The 19432-nt window shown below is 34.3% G+C and overlaps 1 long non-coding RNA gene across 1 annotated transcript in view; it reads left to right on the top strand.

The window, feature by feature from the left end:
* LOC148606874 (uncharacterized) overlaps positions 1-19153 on the top strand; it is a 132063-nt gene extending 112910 nt beyond the window's left edge. Inside the window, exons 2-4 of the long non-coding RNA XR_015915563.1 lie at positions 7513-7564; positions 9529-9601; positions 15933-19153. This is a non-coding gene — a long non-coding RNA (uncharacterized LOC148606874). The remainder of the gene's footprint in view (positions 1-7512; positions 7565-9528; positions 9602-15932) is intronic.
* Positions 19154-19432: the final 279 nt, after the last annotated feature.

Here is a 19432-nt window from a genome sequence, read left to right on the forward strand (position 1 = left end):
TTGTGATATGAATACTCCATACGCAGGAGCCGAAGGGATGTTACCACAGATAAAAGGAAAGTTGACAATTCTGAATGAAAAGTCATCACGATAGTTTTCCTTTACCATCGATTTCTAAGTGTAGGTCAAGAAATGAGGCTGACTTCACAGTGTCTGTAGTATCTTTTATCTCAAGTTCTTTTGGGTAGATGCGATGTATCAAATCCCCGAAATTAGGATTGTTTAAAGATAACACGTCATCTATATAGCGGAAACTGAGATTGAAGGATCTAGCCAAACAATATCCTTTATTTCTGATCAGATCAGCTATAAAGTCAGCCTCATAAGAGTGAATGAATAGGTCAGCCAATAAAGGAGCACAATTTGTTCCCATTGGAATGCCGACCGTTTGTTGAAAAACACGTCCACCACACTGGACAAACATGTTGTCGATTAAAAATTCCAGCATTTTGTAAACATCTTCCTCTGTATATTTGGAAGATGATTTGGAATTATTTCTTACAAAGTATGAGGAATCTCTACCAAGAACTATATATTTGTATCTAGGTGTACCATCTTTTTTGGAAAAACAACGATGTGTAATGTTTTTAAGTCGGGATTTTAACTGAGTATGGGGAATAGAAGTATACAATACTGAAAAATCATAGGTTTTAATGCTATTATATTCAGATAATAGTCTTGAACTGATTGTCTCCAAAAGATCTTTTGAATTTTTCAGGATCCACTTTGAATTAATACCACTACGGGAATAACAAGTGTTGTGGTAGGACTGTAGACCCTCTTTGACAGTTGTGAGTATAGAAGTTAAAAGTTTTGAAAGAGGTTTGGTGGTACATTTTGCAGATCCAGCTATGAAACGTTGTTTGTATGGATTCTTGTGAAGTTTAGGAATCCAGTACATAGACGGTAAATCACAACCATCGTCCTTGGTAGAGAGACCAAAAGAGGATAGCACAGATTTTTGGTTTTCCACAATCTCTTCTTTGGAAAGAGTGGTAGCAGTGTAGGTCTTATCACTGCTATTATTTTCTACGTCTACCTCTGATAATAAACATTGAATATAAAACGTTTTGCAGACAAAAACAATGTTGTTTTGGGCTTTGTCTGCTGGTACGACAACATATTTGTCATGTATAGTAGACAATGTTTTTGCTACATCGAGGTCTTTGAAAACTGATGTAGCCTTGGCACTCATTGACCTACTTAAAACTTTCATTCGTTTCAAAATTAAAGACCTCACGGCCTTCAACCACTCTGACAGAGAATCAATGTCTTCTTGTTCTTGTTTTATCCATTTTCTTGCATAGTCCTCGACGGCATCCATAAGAACTTTAAAGTTATAATTCCAATTTATGGAGCGTGGTTCACGGTACTTGGGACCTTTAGAAAGGATATTACGCAGAGATTCGTTTTCGATAATGGTTAAATCTCCCGTAACGACGTGACCAGAAGGACCATATTTGAATGGAGAGGTTTTGCAAGAACAGTCAGGTGGTTTAGCCTTGAAGTCCTCAATCTCGAGGTTCTGCAATAGCCTTTTATAATTGAAAATTTTGGATGCGATGGGTGAAGTATAGGAATATGAAATAATTGGTATGGATTTGTCTTTGAAATATGGGGGAATTTTGTTGGTAACGTTTTTGTGATGGAGGATGTTAGCCAAATTAATTGCATCTATACCTTTGTTGACAAACGGTAGTGGAAGAAATGATCGTTTTTCTTCATTTTGATTTTTCACACAAACTGGTTTAAAGAGTCTGATATGGGATGATGGCAACAAGTCTGTATAATGATGAGGTGGGGTCAAAAACAGGAGTGTCAAGACTTGTTTTGTAACGGGAGTGTAGTAGATTGAGAGGTATAGAATAAAGTTTGGTTCTAATGTGATGAAGTCCAAGAGGTTTTTGTATGAAAGGAAGGAGACCATCTATGGAGACATCATGTAACTTAGGTGACGTATAGTGGCGATGGCCATGACTCCTTTCCCGTCTTGGATTTTTGTCAAATAAATTCATCACATTTATGTTATTGTTATAATGGCTTGAAAGGTTTCCTATACTTTTGATGTTGTCATTGCATCCGTAAGGTATTGCAGTACCTGGTCTGCGTATCTAGTACTCCTCTATTTCCCTACGATAGTTTTTACTTAGAACGGGACTGTTCGTAGGATGGTAAATTTTTTCTAAAATACGAACTTTCATGGAGAGGATTGAATGAGTTGATTAAAGTGTTTATAAATTGTCGGGAATTTGGTGGTGTTAATTCCCGAACGATGACCGCACATTCTTTTATTTAATCGTTCTTGCGTTTCTCCGACATATATTAAACCACATAAGTTGCATTCTAATCCATATATTAAGTTTGTTGATTTGCAACTTAAGTCATCGTGACTTCTTGTATGGAAGGTTTTGTTTGTAAGGGAACTGGAGAAGTAAGGGTCGATTATAAGAATGTTGCATGTTTTGCACTTTTTTTTACCACATTTTGATATGGTACAATGTGGTTCGTCATCGTTGTAGTCAAATATATCGTTTAAAGTGATGGAACATGGTTTGATAATTTTAAAATAGTCAGAATTTTTGTACTGGAATAGATGGTCTGCAGACTGAACGTGTGATTGGGTACTTTTAGTTGAATTGGTCGGGGCACTTTCCATACCAGATGTGAGTGTGCTAAGATTCCCATCTGGGGACACCACATACTTACAAGACAACAGAGTGTCCGATCTGCTGTCAAATTTGCAAAGCAAATTTTTGTCGTTCCCTCCGCGGGACTCGAACTCGTACGTTATATCCTAGCTGGCCGAGTGGTCTAGGGCGCTGGTCTTAGTGCAGGCGGTGTTGCCATAGATGTCACAGCGGTACGAGTTTGAGTCCCGCGGAGGGAACGACAAAAATTTACGTCGCAAATTTGACAGTTCTAACATAGTTGGGAATTTTTCAGACCCTTCTATATATATATACTTCATATTGCATTAATATACTATTACACTCCCTGGATTAATCCAACGAGAAAGTGACCGCAGAAAGGTTATGAGAACTATTTAAGGCATATCTCCCCCGTCTTTTCTACGAAAGCCCCTTCTATATCTGCAAGGTGTTTGGGGGGGGGCTTCGGGGACCTAATGGGGGCACTAAGCATTCACTATAATCCCTACCTTCAAAGGTGTCTAGATCTGTCACTTGTGGATATGTGTGTGTGTCCCAATTTGACTTTTATAAAAAATTCTATGGTAAGTTGCCAATTATAGATGAAATTGAAGAAAATATGAAATTCTGAAAATTCCACTTTTATGAAAAACTCATTATTGTCACAATGAAACTGAAAAAATACGTACCTGAAATAAAAGGTATGTGTGGAACACATCGATGATTAAAACAATAGTACCCAACATGTCTATTGTGTACCATTTATATGCCAAAAATCAAGATTTTAGTTCATATTGAGGTATTTTATATCAAGGGTAATGGTAGTAATTTTCCACCTAGCTTGACTTGGAAAAGTTCAAATATTTATTATTTGGGCTTCTCTTGAAGTTAAGACACTCTATTAATGAACCGTATCAAACAAAAGCTTGTTTGAACAACAGTAGTCTGAAAAAAGACACTATCGGGTGATATAGTAGAAAATTCGAAAGTTCTGAAAAATTCCCATTTTCCGATCTTTAAAGTACTGTCACTCCAAAAGGATAATCTAAGCGCCTAAATTGATCAGATATGTTAGGTACATCATTACCTTAATCATGAATGCCTAAAATGTGAGTTCTACAATATCAGTATGCTGTGAATTAGAATTCTGTTTGATACCGAGACCAGTTTTCTAGGGATGGGCGTAATATTTTTAACAATTTTGAAAATCCGTTCTTAAAAATTAGTTTTTCGTGGTTCATTTATGTAGAAAATTAAATTAATTAACAAATGATACCAATTAGTTGAGTTTTATCTGGTAGAGTTGAATTTATGTGACTTTTGACCGAAAAATCGAAAATCCCGTCTTTTGCATTTTTTGATAAATTCTGACCACGAAAATCGCCAAAATTCATCAAAAGAACCCCAGAAGTATAAATTGTGATAAAACTAAGCAGAAACTAGCAAAAAAGGCCATTTTTATTGAAGCATTAAAATACCCTAGGGGTTTTGACATCGAAAAATATGTCAATTTAAGCGTTTTTTCGGCGGGGTGGGAGTACATTTTTTCCTTTTTACCACAAAACCGTAAGTGTTACTGCAATTTTCCTGGTACCATTGTAAAGCTGAGACATTGGGCTATACGATTATTTCTAAATATGTTTAGTTTGTGCATACATGCTAGGCCAGGAAGGCTAAGACGCTTAAACAATTGAGTCGCAAAAATCTTGGCTTTTTGACCCAGTGAGGTACAAATATAGGCTTATACTGAAAAAGAATCCGAGAATATTCTTTTGCGACAAATTGATTCGGTAATGGGAGGTATAAAGGTACTTAAAAATCACCATGAAGTTGATAAGTGGGGATGGGTGCACGGTGAACCCTCCCAGCCCATGGACTATTGTAGTACACAAATCCATGCACGCGTGTGTCGTGAAAAGTGATCCACTGGCTTATATCAAATCTGCTTACATAATACTTAGTATGTATGGAACGCCATAAAATCGTTATACGCAGTGCATTTTCTAATATAAGCAGTAGATTTCACAGCATGAGGAAAGACATTATACGCAGTATTTTACGCCTTATTTGCAGTAGTTTCGTCTTTATACATAGTGCTTTGTTTCGTATATGCAGTGGAAAATTCACTGGATATACGCAGTGCATTTGTCATTATACGTGGTTCTTTCGACATTATACGCAGTAGATATTTCGTTATGATGATGATTATTTATTCTTGTTACTTTCCGTAAATGTACGACTGTAACAGAGCCCGCGGACTATTTTGTTGGAACTTGGGGACAGAGTAAGGCTCAGGGTGAAAATGCAGCGACATGTCGCTACTACAGATGTACCAACCACGAGTAGTTGATCGACGATGTTTGGAGGTGACTTGTATTTTAAATAGCAGAAGGGGTCGTTTCTGCAGATTAACTTTGGCTGAATAGTCAAATCCATACATAGTAAATTTATGTTTAACAGGTTGGGGACAAAAGTTTGTACGGCATTCGATTGCATGGCCTTCATTTATTTCAAAAAAGCGTCTATTAAAAATGTAGACAATAGTTTGGTATGAGGCTTCAGTATGATGAGTTGTACTGTGTATCTTTATTTCATAATGGTCGCGCATCAACTTCCTGTTTAACGGACATTTAACTTAGAATAACATGGCCAACACATATATTTTAATCAAGCATAACTTTAAAACCATTCATCAGAATGATTTGAAATTTGGTATGAGGCTTCAGTATGATAAGTTGTATTGTGTTTCTTAATTTCATAAAATTCCTATTTTATAAACTCTAGAATTATTTTTATATTTGATGCTCTAAATCTAAGAAACTCTTAAGATTGTAAATAGTTAAATTACAGTAGGTTACAGACGTACATTTACGGAAAGTAACAAGAATAAATAATCATCATCATAACGAAATATCTACTGCGTATAATGTCGAAAGAACCACGTATAATGACAAATGCACTGCGTGTATCCAGTGAATTTTCCACTGCATATATAAAACAAAGTACTATGTATAAAGTTGAAACTACTGCAAATAAGGCGTAAAATACTGCGTATAATGTCTTTCCTCATACTGTGAAATCTACTGCTCAAATTAGAAAATGTACTGCGTATAACGATATATGTACCACGTATGATGTGAAAAGTACTGCGTATACCCAGTTTTGTACTGCATATAATGAAAAACGCACCACGTATAATGACAGTTATACTGCACATCAAGTTATATGCACCGCGTATAATGAGTCCACGACCACGTATAATGTGAAATACACTATGTATACCATAAAATGAACTGTGTATAACGAGAAATGCACTGCGTATATAGAAAACCGTCAACAAAAGACAGTTGCGGCGTTCCATAAGAATGTAATAAAATCAAAATGAACTGTCGTCAACGAAGTATGCACCAGACTCGAATCAGCATTACAAATTATCACATTTTAGTAAGTTCTTATCCATTACGTTTTAGAACGGTTTAAATCCTATATAAACGGGAATTTGATTGGCTGACAGATTTGCAAAACTTCGAAAGTATCGGCTTACTTTTCAAAATTAAGCCGATACTTTATACTTTATGCATAAAGTTATTTCTATCGGCTTACTTTTCAAAAGTAAGCCGATACTTGTTGAAAGTAAGCCGATAGAAATATCCCTATTGTGACATGATCCGCCACTCATAGTTTCTATATTGGTGAAGTTTTATTAAGTTTGAAGGGGTGGAATTTTTTTTTTATATGGCAAGATGGATCTGTTGAAATGCACTACGAAATTAATTGTGTCCTCGTACCTACATGCATGAAATTCGTCAGATCGTTCATACATGCATGAATGCCAGTCAACTTGAAACCAATATGGCGGTCGTGTAGTTCGAGCGTGGCAACGAACTGAACGGCATAACATGGCCGTAAAAATAGTTTATTACATGCACATTGATTTTACCAGTCAAGTATGTTTAAAGAGAGTATTTTTTCAGCTTGGGGAAAAGACACTTATAACTGAGTTTGACTGAACCCTTGAAAACACCTTGTAATTTTCCTTCTTTCCTGTTGTACTTCCTTAATAATTATATTCCTGTTGAATTGTTTACATCTCGTATTTTTCAATCCCAACTCATTTCGTCGATGCCCTCTTCACTGTCGTTGTGCAGTCGATTATGTGTAAATATTCGTCCCGCTCCCATACGTGTGCAAAGAAATGTGTGTGTTTTGAAGCGTAAACATAAACACAGGGACTGAGGCTCTCAGAGGCTAACTTTGACTGTCGGATAGAATTATAAGGATTGAACAGATATTTTCAGTCGTTCATGCATGTATGAACGGATCTCTCCACTCCCAAACATTACATGTATGGCCTTCGTCCGTTCATTTGGTTTTGGAGCTCCAAGATCTGTTCACACATACATGAACGACCAAAAATAGCTTTTCAATCTTATAGTATTCGATATTGTCGTTTACTAAAGAAATGAATGCGAGTTAAAGGATCACTCAGTCATTGGTATTTTTACTACTACAAGTGTGCTGCATATACTGCACAACAAGAGCCAGACTCACTTCCAGATAATGTCTACTAAAACCGTGTAAACATGATGACTTTTCAAGGGTATGGTCTTGGATTAGACCCCACTTTTTCTTGGAATTTTTTCAATATTTTGGGCAAATGTGGTAGAGTCAAACTTTATAGTAATGATTTTTTTGAAATAATGATTTTTTTTTATGTACCGGTATAGCTATGGTAATTTTTCAACAAGTTATGGAATACATATCGAGTGAAAAATGTGACTATAAAACTGTGTAAGCAATGATCATTTTGTATGTGATTGTCTCTAGATGATATTTCTTTACGGTCTTTAACTTTTCTTTCTAGGATGGCACACTAATAGTTTATCTGTGCACGCAGTAAGACAAACTAGATAGAGGTAGGTACTTTCTCAGATTAAATACAGTACAAATGTTGTTTTTTTAGCTCACCTGGCCAAAGGCTATTGAGCTATTGCCATCATCATGCGTCCGTCGTCGTCGTCGTTAACAATTGTACAAAACTCTTCTCCTCTCAAAACTACTTGACTAATTAGAACCAAACTTGGTATAAATGTTCCTTGGGGTATCCTGCATAGAAGTGATGTGAGGATTTTTCATTCGTCGAAACACATGACCGCCGTTACTGAAAATAGAACATAAGGATCAGACAGCAGATTTTCGCATATATCTCCAAAACCATTAGGTTTAACTAAATTCTCACACAAGTAAAAGTGTTGAGCATGATGAGATCTATTTCTTGTCAAATTTTGGTGTTAATCCGTTAAGCCATGTTGGAGTTATTGCCCCTTTTCAACGATTTTTGCTATTTTTAATGTTATTTCTTTCAAAAATCTTCTCCTCTGATACTACTTAACCATTGAAACCAAACTTGGTATGAATTTTCCCTGGGGTAACCTGCATAGAACTGATGTAGGGATTTTTGATTCGTCAAAAAACATGGCAGCCGTTACTAAAAATAGAACATAGCGATCAGACAGTAGTTTTTCGCAGTTATCTCCAAAACCGTTTGGTTTAGCCTAATTCTTTCCAAAGCTGAAATGATCCTTATTATTAGGACTACAAAAGTCTTCAGGGATAAAAGTTGTCAGATGACTCCTTGTACGAGTTATTGCCCTTGAAATGGGAAAAATGACTTCTTTTTTAACAGTTTTCAGTCAATATCTTGAAAACTACGATATATTGAAAGAAGCTTTCATTTGTTGAAATGATCCTCATTGACTACAAAAGACTTCTTGAGTCAAAATTGTTGGACAACTTCTTGTTAAATTTATTGCCTTTGAAAGGCCAAATTCAACCAGGTGGGTGATTCAGACTCCTGGGAGCCTGTTGTTTTTTTGTTAAAATGTAGATGTGGATAGTTATTGGTACACAATATAACTTGTTTATGTTGTTAATCTTCAGTATTATCAATTCAGAAAGGCGTTAAATTTGAAATTTACGATATAGATATGATCATTTGAAACCATAATAGATTCAGTGCTTCTAGACCCAAGTTTAGTATAGAGTTTTTATTTTATTATTTTAAATATAAACATACTGTCATCACACACTTAAGATTGGATGCAAGTTTTCATTAGTGGGCATTGGGCTGTCAGATTTCTTGTGTTTGAAGAGAAATTGTGTTTAGATTTGGACATTGTATATTTGTTTGTTTGTTTGTTTGTTGGGGTTTAACGCCCGAGCAGCAATATTTCATAGCATAGAAGTTGTACTGATTTCATTTTCCCTACTCATGGACTCTCCTCAGTGAACTTAATACTGTCATATTTTAAAATTGGAATATTTTTGGCACCATTTTTTGCTCTTATTTCTAAAAATTGATAAAAATTTTGGAGACCAGAGCAGCCACTGTTTCAGTTATATGTTTATAACTTCATTTTACTGTCTATTGCAGAATCTGAAAGTTATCTAATTCTGAAATAATACATAAAAAGTAAAATTTTGTATTGAAGGTGATCTATGTTGCTCAAGAGATTATGATTAAGCCCAAAACAAATCTCTTTATTGTATGAATATTCATTTGCTAATTGAGTTTGTCAAGTCTGATTCTAAAATTATAGTTGAACTAGACCATTATTTTTAAGCTCTTCTCTTTGCACCACCAACATACCTTGCGTTTTAACTTATTACATTTTTTAAAGTTCAACTACAGTTTTCTCCAAAATCTCTGAATTGATTTTGACTTAACTTACCTTACCCCAGCATGTTGGACTTGACTTAACTGTTACTTATGTGCACTACAAGACAACTGTTTTAAGAATGCTTGCAATGAAAATTATTCCAACGAAGTTGAAAGGTACCATCTAGTATTATTATGCAGAATTGTTTTTCACTATTTCAGGGACCAGCCACCTACTTGCCTCTATGGTGAATGACTAATCCAGTATATGCAAACTTTGTAGCTAATCATATAGGTATTCACTGTACTCCAGAATTTTTATACTCCTGCTTAATGAAAGAGTAATCAAGGGAACCAAGGTTATAGCGGTAATCAAAAGAATGTATTCCAGGGACAAAGACCAGACATAGAAAACAGACATACACAACAAAAAACATAAAGTAACTAAAATCATACATACAAAGTAACAAAAGTAAATGAGCAACTGGGACTCCATTAAAAACTAGGAGCATGGACCAGGTGCACCGATAGGGTAAGCGTCCTCTGCTTTCCTAGAATCACCCGCCACACCCGCCGAGTTGCTCATAAAAATTCAAGTCCGGGGTAGACAAACGAGGAAAGGAAAACTATGACCCGTTGAATAAATCAGTTTTCATGGTGCTGATGGATACACCATAACGATCCACGAGTTCATGATGACGACCATAAAACTTCTGTAGTGATGACTTCAATCTTGTAGCAACATAACTCTGTTCCAGAAGCCTATTTGTTAGAGTTCTAGCGCCATACAAAAAGTCTGCGTAGTTTCGGCAAGCTCTGGCATAACGTATGAGTTGTGATATGAACACTCCATACGCAGTAGCCGGAGGGATGTTGCCACAGATGAAAGGAAAGTTGACAATTCTGAATGAAAAGTCATCACGTTTGTCGTAAAGTTTGGTCAATAGTTTTCCTTTACCATCGATTTCTAAGTGTAGGTCAAGATATGAGGCTGACTTCACAGTGTCTGTAGTATCCTTTATCTCAAGTTCTTTTGGGTAGATGCGATGTATCAAATCTCCGATATTAGGATTGTTTAAAGACAATACGTCATCTATATAACGGAAACTGAGGTTAAAGGATCTAGCCAAACGATATTCTTTCTGATCAGATCAGCTATAAAGTCAGCCTCATAAGAGTGAATGAGTAAGTCAGCAAGTAAAGGAACACAATTTGTTCCCATTGGAATGCCGACCTTTTGTTGAAAAACACGTCCACCACACTGGACGAATATGTTGTCGATTATATTTGTATATTTGGAAGATGATTTGGAATTATTTCTTACAAAGTATGAGGAATCTCTACCAAGAACTATATATTTGTATCTATGTGTACCATCTTTTTTGGAAATACAACGATGTGTAATGTTTTTAAGTCGGGATTTTAACTGAGTATGGGGAGTAGAAGTATACAGTACTGAAAAATCATAGGTTTTAATGCTATTATATTCAGATAATAGTCTTGAACTGATTGTCTCCAAAAGATCTTTCGAATTTTTCAGAATCCACTTTGAATTAATACCACTACGGGAATAACAAGTGTTGTGGTAGGACTGCAGACCCTCTTTGACAGTTGTGAGTATAGAAGTTAAAAGTTTTGAAAGAGGTTTGGTGGTACATTTTGCAGATCCAGCTATGAAACGTTGTTTGTATGGATTCTTGTGAAGTTTAGGAATCCAGTACATAGACGGTAAATCACAATCATCGTCCTTGGTAGAGAGACCAAAAGAGGATAGCACAGATTTATGGTTTTCCACAATCTCTTCTTTGGAGAGAGTGGTAGCAGTATAGGTCTTATCACTGCTATTATTTTCTACGTCTACCTCTGATAATAAACATTGGGTAAACAATGATACGAGTAACTGGTAGTTGTAAGATGTCACAAATGATTCAATATGACCAAAAAATGATGCAAAAATAAAGGACGTTATGTGTATGTAGCCATTTTGTAAGTTATATCGAAGAGCTTCTATTACGAGTGATTTGATTTGATTTTGGATCCGGGTTAACTTTAGGTAACTCACTAGATGGCTCTGGACGATACCCGCTAAATATGAATGAGTGATGTTAGGGGTTTGGAGGAGCGAGGGTCGACTCAAAACCCTGACTTGGGAGGATGGCATATCATCTGCCAATTTCGATTCTTGAATCTCTCCCAAACCTAAACTCATTACAAAGTGAAGCATATGTGAGTACCCCCGATTTTTATGGTCAAAGGACTAGTGGCTTATTATTCATTAAATTAATACTATTATAGTATCAACACGATGATCCCAATACAAATATGTGTACATACAGTCACATGCAACCATTCTACGGAATAATTTTACCTTTGCGACTCAGTCAATAAATAAATCTATGTTGATTTTAGGGTGTATTTATCATATGGACAGTTAATTCGAGACTTTTTTCTCACTCTCTCTCGAAACGAGAGATTTCGTGTTTATTTGTATCATGTACATGTACATGTAAGGGAAAGCATGTTGAACATGTTCGTAAATTTTCTTCGGATCACAAGATATTTTCAATTCATCGCGTAATTCAATGCAAAACAGTTCAAGGGATCTTTTTTTTACTTTGAACTACGTAAAAGTCTAGTGACAAGGCCAATATCGGGTTTCTCTGGCTATGCATATTATTGAAGGGGAAAATAAAACGACCGGGATAGACTTAACAGGTAGTGTATACTGAAGTCCCTGGCGAATGGAAGTAATGTATATTGAGTTCTGGTCAATTATTACATTGTAATGTTTGAGTGCATGGATCCGTAGACCCTTTTAATAGCTAGGAATTTAACAAATTTAATGCGCTAAATTAATCGATAACGCACAGTGTAATGCTTACTTGCCTATCACGGGTTAATGCAGACATTTTAAAAAGGGTCAACAGGTGTTCCATAACCTAGAAACAGCTGGATCCGCCATTGTATTCCTTAAATGACGGTCAAATATATTCGAATGCATACTTTTTATTGTTCACTGCAGATGTCCTCTTCAATACGTATAGCTTAAGACGCTATTCTACATAAATACTTACATACATATATCGGATTACAATACTGGCGCACCAAACCATAAAAGACGATTGACTACTTATTAATAACCTGTACATGTATCAGGTTGAGAAACCAAGACTCGTGAATTGGCCATGTATTTTGTAAGTCGAAGGTTGTACACGGTCTCCATGTTACACAAGCAACTCTAAATGTTTTCAATGTGCAATATGAGTATAATCACTATATTGAATTTTTTTTTGTGAGAAGACGTTTTTTTTCCTTTTTCCTTTTTTTTTTTGTTTTACTGTCAAACTTACACGAATTAATTAATACTAAGTATGTATACGCAACTCAATTTACCAAACATAACTAAAAGAAATAATAAGAATGTTTCATCAAATATCAAACAAATATAGGCAAGATTAAGGAAATTTTAAAGAGAATATAAAATTTCACTGTATCATTTTGTGGCTAAAAGTGGACGGAATAAATTTATTAAGTGAAGTCAAACCCACACATTGAATATCTATTCAATTAACTTGACGTAATACATTTATATGTGAAATGAACACAATATACAGGATGTAGCCTGAATGTCATGTAACAGTATATAACGCGTGTATAGTGTAATCGTTGTGGTTATATAAGATACAGAGTAATGTCATTGTAGTTATAATGTAGGGGACAGTGAATCATAGAATGCTCCCTGTGTAACAAATTCTGATATTCCACAAGACTGTAAAATAAAACCTGTAATATTAGTATCGGACTTTCTCCTGCCAAAACACTGCATAAATTAGAATTTATTTGAAAATTGCTACATTACATGATATAAAAGGTGTATTAAATCTGTATAATAAAAAGAAGAATCAATTAGTTAACTAAACTATACTGATCTACTGTATAGTCCCTAAAAGTTTCAAAGCTAAATGAAAACCTAAGTATCGGCTGCCCCTAAGGCTTATTTTGCAATATTGAGTAAATTTTCAAGGGTTTAATTTTTTTTTACATTTCGCTCGGCTTCAAATGTGTAATTTCATATAATGAAAGTTAGACCAATACTTAATAAATAAAAACCCGAATGCATCATCGACTGTTATTAACAACATGTAGACACCCGAGAGTCATGATCACGGTCAGTTACTAACGTGACTATAGTATATAGCCTTATAGGTCGAACACTGAAAGTAAAACCCGTCATAAACATTTTAACCCGCGTTTAGCGTGGATTTTTTTAACGAACAAGATGCAACATACCTGTATTAGATCGCTCTGCTTTGAAACTCTGTGCCATACTTGGATTTGTTGATCTTTTGACGAAAATTGTAAACAAAAACAACTGAAGAAATTTGGCGCGCTTTAAAGTGAATCTTCCGTGCGCTTGCTTACTAGGTATTTGTTGTGAGAATTACAAACACTTTTCTGACCACGAATAAAGCACCTAAGTGGCGCCCTCTTTATCAACACGTTAATAATTCAGCTATTTATTGATATAAATCATTTATTGATATTAATATATATTTATTAACACGTTAATAGATATGTAAGATTTATTGATATCAATAATTAATCCTAAATATCAATAATTCATTTATTAATATCAATAAATGAATTATTGATATCAATAAATGGGGAATAAATTCCACAACGGCTTGCCATAGATTGCCGAAAAGTACCGGGAAGTCCTTACACAATAGACGTAATAACTGACTGTTTTATGTCATTAAACAAAAAATAATTTAATGCATTATAAGCATTTTTAAAAGCACGTTCTCCTGTGGTTGGAGGTAAGAGTGTTTTAAAAAAGAGCTATAATCATTCGAATGATAAATCTAAAATCGGAATTGACAAATTTTGTGTATCTTATTACACTGGTCAAGAAATAAAGTATAGATTACTATAAAAATAAATAAAAGAAAAATCAGTCAATACATTTATGTAAATTATAAATAAACCGTACACAGTGTAAAATTGACTTTCTAAAGTATTCTAGAAGCCTTGATATACAAACGTTCAGGCGATACATGAAACACAGCGCCCTATCAATTTGAGAAAATTTCTCAAGTTTCATAAATATGAATAAATGAAATAGAAAAAAAATATATTTATTCTACTCCACCACCCATATCTTTCTGTAAATTTGATGTATATTCTCTGTAAACTTGATGGTACTCCGACGAATTCGTAATGTTTATTTTTAACTGATGCTGTGAAATGATTTTCTCCTATTTCACGATTTGGTTTTACATACGGATCTATTGTCAGACGTTCCGAATGCAGACCGACTTGAAGTGCGGGGTGAAAGTATTTATCAAAATCCCCAGAAATGTAAATACACAGCAATTTATACACCTTTATAAGACATTCCGACTACTGCTGTTTAGTTAAGTAATATTCACATCCAAGTGTTATTTAATATATTTTACTTTAATTATTTTATTTATTTAAAAAAGAAAAGGTTTAAGTAGTGTACATTGACTTGCTAACTTAAGGGAGATAACTTTTTTTTGAAAAAAGGAAAAAAATCTTTTTTAAAAATAACATAGTAATTTGATCAGAGTAGAGACTTAAACCATCTTACCATAGCCTGACACCGTCTTAACAACATTTTCGGCGCAAGTCTGAAATAGTCTGAACGTGACTGAACAGGTACTGGATACGAAAGACTGAACCGACTCAAATAGACTGAACAAGACTTAAATGGTTACGGCCGATAACAGTCTTAACAGCTACTGAACGACTGAATTAATCCTAACATTTTTTTGTTCAGACAGGTTAGACTTGTTCAGACCGAAATGGCTGTTTAAGACTTTAACCAAAGTACTAGTGAAGGCCATCTATGTTAAGCGACAGGGGGATATATTGAATCTTGTCAATGTGATACTGTGTTAGAGATTTCAGTTGATGCTCGATCATATACTTAAGCCCAAAGTAGCAATACTGCAACCCAGATTCATCATTTAATGAAACAGCTTTTGGTGTTTTCAGCAAGGTTTTTGCGCTTGAAGGAAGTTTACTCTCGAGACTATTTTTTCTGAATATTTGTACCAAGCCATCAAGACAATTAAGTCATCTTTCAGTGTATGAACTACATTTTCACTATCCTCATTTTCTCGTTCAGAATCTGTGTTTAATGGGTGCATGCTTTCAATTCTATTGATGGCATTCCATTCATTTGTTTCAACATTTTCAATAAGTAAGTCAGTGTCAATACTTTGGTCTTTCTCTATTCAACTTTGTTATATAACTACCTTCGACTCTTGTTTTTTAACCTGACAATGCTCATTCTTATGTACTGAAGTAATATTTAGTATCAGAAGAAAACAAATCATGCTTTTGTTGTTGATGTTTTTTTGTTATAAATCCGTTTTCTATTATATTCAATCCTTGACGATTTCATTCTTTTAGATGTATACAAAACAAAACATACAAAAACATGCCTTAGTCACGCATTTTAAAAAAAATAGTTTGGGTGAATTTAAAATGTTTTCAGTACTCATAGTGTTTAAAAAGATATTAAAATTTCACCCTGCCATGTGCATTGTAGATTATTTATTTTGAAACTAAAATATAAAAAGGTCATTTTATTATAGAGTAGAAACATAGTTCCAACAAGACATTACACTAGATGGGATTAATACCCTATGGCATCCAAATAAACCATGTAGGGGATTCACGTGGATGTACTAATTAGTTTTAATATATACTATAAACAGGTAAGTATAAAAAAGAGGGGTGTATTATGACAAGAATTATCTTTCTTTGTTTATGTTGCTTTTTTTTATTTTTATATGATCATTAATTGTTTTTTAATCATTTTTTTGTAAATTAATTATAATTTCATTGTCTTTGTGTAATAATTGAATGGGCACTTTCAAGAGATTTTAAAGTTTTATTTGATTTTCTTCGTGTTCAATAGATTGTGTAATTTGAATAGATGTCTCACGCATTAGACAGGTGTTTGAAACTTTCCATTTTACTGGTGATTTCAATAGCCCATGCATTGATTTTTAACCGTTTTTATTCTACTTTATGAATACATTACAGGTGTAAGGACGTGTTGTGCAATGTTTACAACTAAGAAATAAATTTTTATTATTATTTTTGTTTTAATATTTTTTGTATTCAATTTGAATAATTAATGTTTCTATTTTGACTAACCTCTAAAGATTATACTGACTATCGTAAGGTTTAAACGTTGTTCATGTGGAACGTTCACAGTTTTTGAATGGTGTTTTGCCTTTCATTCTTATTATAATTAGATTTGCATAGTCGACTTATTCATCATCTATTACAGACACACTCAACCTTTTATGGGGCTCTAGTGGGTAAATTCCTTTTTTCATATTTTCAATGTTTACATGTCGCGTGTACTTTAACCGTTATGGGTCTATTGGGTACACCACTGACGAATTTGAAATTTCTCTCCAAATTTTCATTTGTTGTTTGTTTTCTACGCCCTTTTTTCTTTGAGACTTTTGTGCTCGTTTAATGTTTTTTCGTTTGTTATTATAAGGAGATTGAACTTTTTACTGCTTTAGTGATTTCCATATTTGCATGTCGCGTACACCCAAACTTGCTTTGAACGTGTTATGATGCTCTAACCGGTAATTTCCTTTTTTTCATACTTTCAATGTTTACATGTCGCATGTACTTGATTTGACCCGTTATGGTGGTAAACAATTGAACTACGGAGTTTTATTTTTCTCTCCATAATTTCATTCGTGGTTTGTTTCCTTCGCCCCCTTTTTTGTTTAAATATTGTATGATGGGTTCTTTATAAGGAGAATGAACTTTTTCCTGGTATAGTATGTTTTCAAGTTACTTACACCAAAACTTTGACAGTGTTATGAGGCACTGATAGTAAATATGTTTGTTATGCTGTCGCTAACGGTTTTTTGTACTCCCCCACTCTCTTTCTGTAAGGAGGGATTCTCTTTTTTCTTTTCTTTAGTGTAGTTGTACTACACAATTATTTTTATCTATTTTGTTTACGATTTCATCGTCGTACGTTCTTGATGTTATTCCAAGACACATCTGGGTACCCATAATCGGAAGTGGCCACCGACCCTTTAGACTTTTACTATTTTAACCACTGATTTTTTACGTTTTCCACCCCTTGCTAAATTGTATTAGTCCGACGCCGATGAGTTCAAGATGAGATCCGCCTCCTCATTAGCGTCGTCCTATGAAATCAAATGATTTTATTTGCGACCAATGAAATTGAAACGTGTGCGATCCAATCGCGTGCGGTCGCGGGGAGGGTAAACACTCCGGAGATTTTCGAAATCGTCATTCTCTTGCAGACGTCCAGAAGAGAAAAGGTATGAATATTAACCTCGAAGTTAGCTTTTGGCACCTGGTTTGCTCCAGGGGTTGGGTTCATTGTAGTGTTTGTTTGAGTTGAACCCAAGCCTCGAAGTAAGTTTGCTTACTTGCAACCAGGGGCCCTTTTAGGTAAAGTTCGATCAATTATGCCACTGATGTTTCTTTTTTGTTATTTCATAACGCCAAGTCATACCATATATTACACGATTAATCCATCTTTGGAACACCAGCTTCGGCAAACATCGGTCATTGACCTCGTAGTGATTGATATAATCGTGTATGCTACAATTTTGAATAATTAAATGAAATATAAAAACATCTTTACGTTATAGCACAGACTTTTTTAATCTCTAGTAATCTTTTTTTACCGCCCAGTTAAGTGTTTCGGTTTAGTGTCCTTGTTAGACAAATAAGTAGTGTACACCCGATGCAATTGTATGAATACAAATTAGTTTCATCATTTAGAAACGGTGATTATCGAACCAAAACTTTTTTATGACGCTTGGTATACTTATACTTGTGTTTGTAATATAAAAAAGGGGGGGATCACCCTGCTTTCTTTTTCAGAAATGTCATTCCTATGTGAGGTGTGTGGAGAGACCTTTGAAAAAAAACAGAACTTTATCCATCACCACAGAATTTTCCACAATCTTCCATCGTATTCCTGTCGTATATGCAGAATGGAATTTACATAATGTGTATAAGTCTAATAAATGTACTTTTTGTGTCAGAGAACCGGAAACTTTGATTCATTTATTTTGCAAATGTAGGGATGTGAAAAACTTGTTTGTTCTTATTAAGATATTTTCTTTATCTAATGGAAGTATTTCCTTAGATTATAAACATATACTTTTTAGAGATATTAATGATGTTGGAAGAACTAAAAGTGTGGTATTATTGTTGATTTCTTTATATTGTAATACTGTATGGATTAATAGTAAACATGGTTAACATGTTTTACCATATGATATTTATATTTTCTATTTACAGCAGCTGAAATTACGTATTGAAGCTGACTTTTATAGGTTTCCAATATGAAAGTTCACTGAGGTTTGGTACTCAAGTGACTTACTCTGTAAAATACAAGATGATTTAGAAATCACTTTTTTCTGAGTTATAAGTTTTGAAGTAATAGATTTATTAATTTGATTCTAATAAGGTACCCTTAAGTTTTAATTTTTTGTATTCTTTTTTTCCTATTTGAGTTTGGCGGGTGGTGTCTTGTAATTAACAGGAGTACTATAATAACAGGGCATTTGATTTTTTTTTCTTCAGATGTTTTGTTGTGTCAGAAGGTATTATATACCTATTAATCATATATTGATTTGAGATATAACTATTTACATCAATGTTCTTTATTGTATTAACCAATAACAAAGTTGATATTTATGCATAAATTATTCATATCTGTATACATGTACAATGTATTATCTGTGATATTTATGTTTTAATTTATTGTCATGTATTACGTATGAAGTTTTTTTGAATAAATTGTTTGAAATAAAAAATGGTTGGTTTTGGTCTGCTCACATCGGATTTCTCGTTTTCTGGCCATCTGTGATATTTATGTTTTAATTTATTGTCATGTATCACGTATGAAGTTTTATTAAATAAATTGTTTGAAATAAAAAAAAGGTTGGTTCTGGTCTGCTCAGATCGGATTTCTCGTTTTCTGGCCATCTTCGGCCGGGTTGCTTGCCTTTGTATATATGTGTGGCATTTTTGATCGGATGATGCTGTATCATTCAGTGGAATCAGTTAATAA

This window comes from Perna viridis, chromosome 9 (genome assembly GCF_037379345.1).
Source record: "Perna viridis isolate PV_CMFRI_1.1 ecotype Kerala chromosome 9, ASM3737934v1, whole genome shotgun sequence".
Taxonomy (NCBI): Eukaryota; Metazoa; Mollusca; class Bivalvia; order Mytilida; family Mytilidae; genus Perna; species Perna viridis.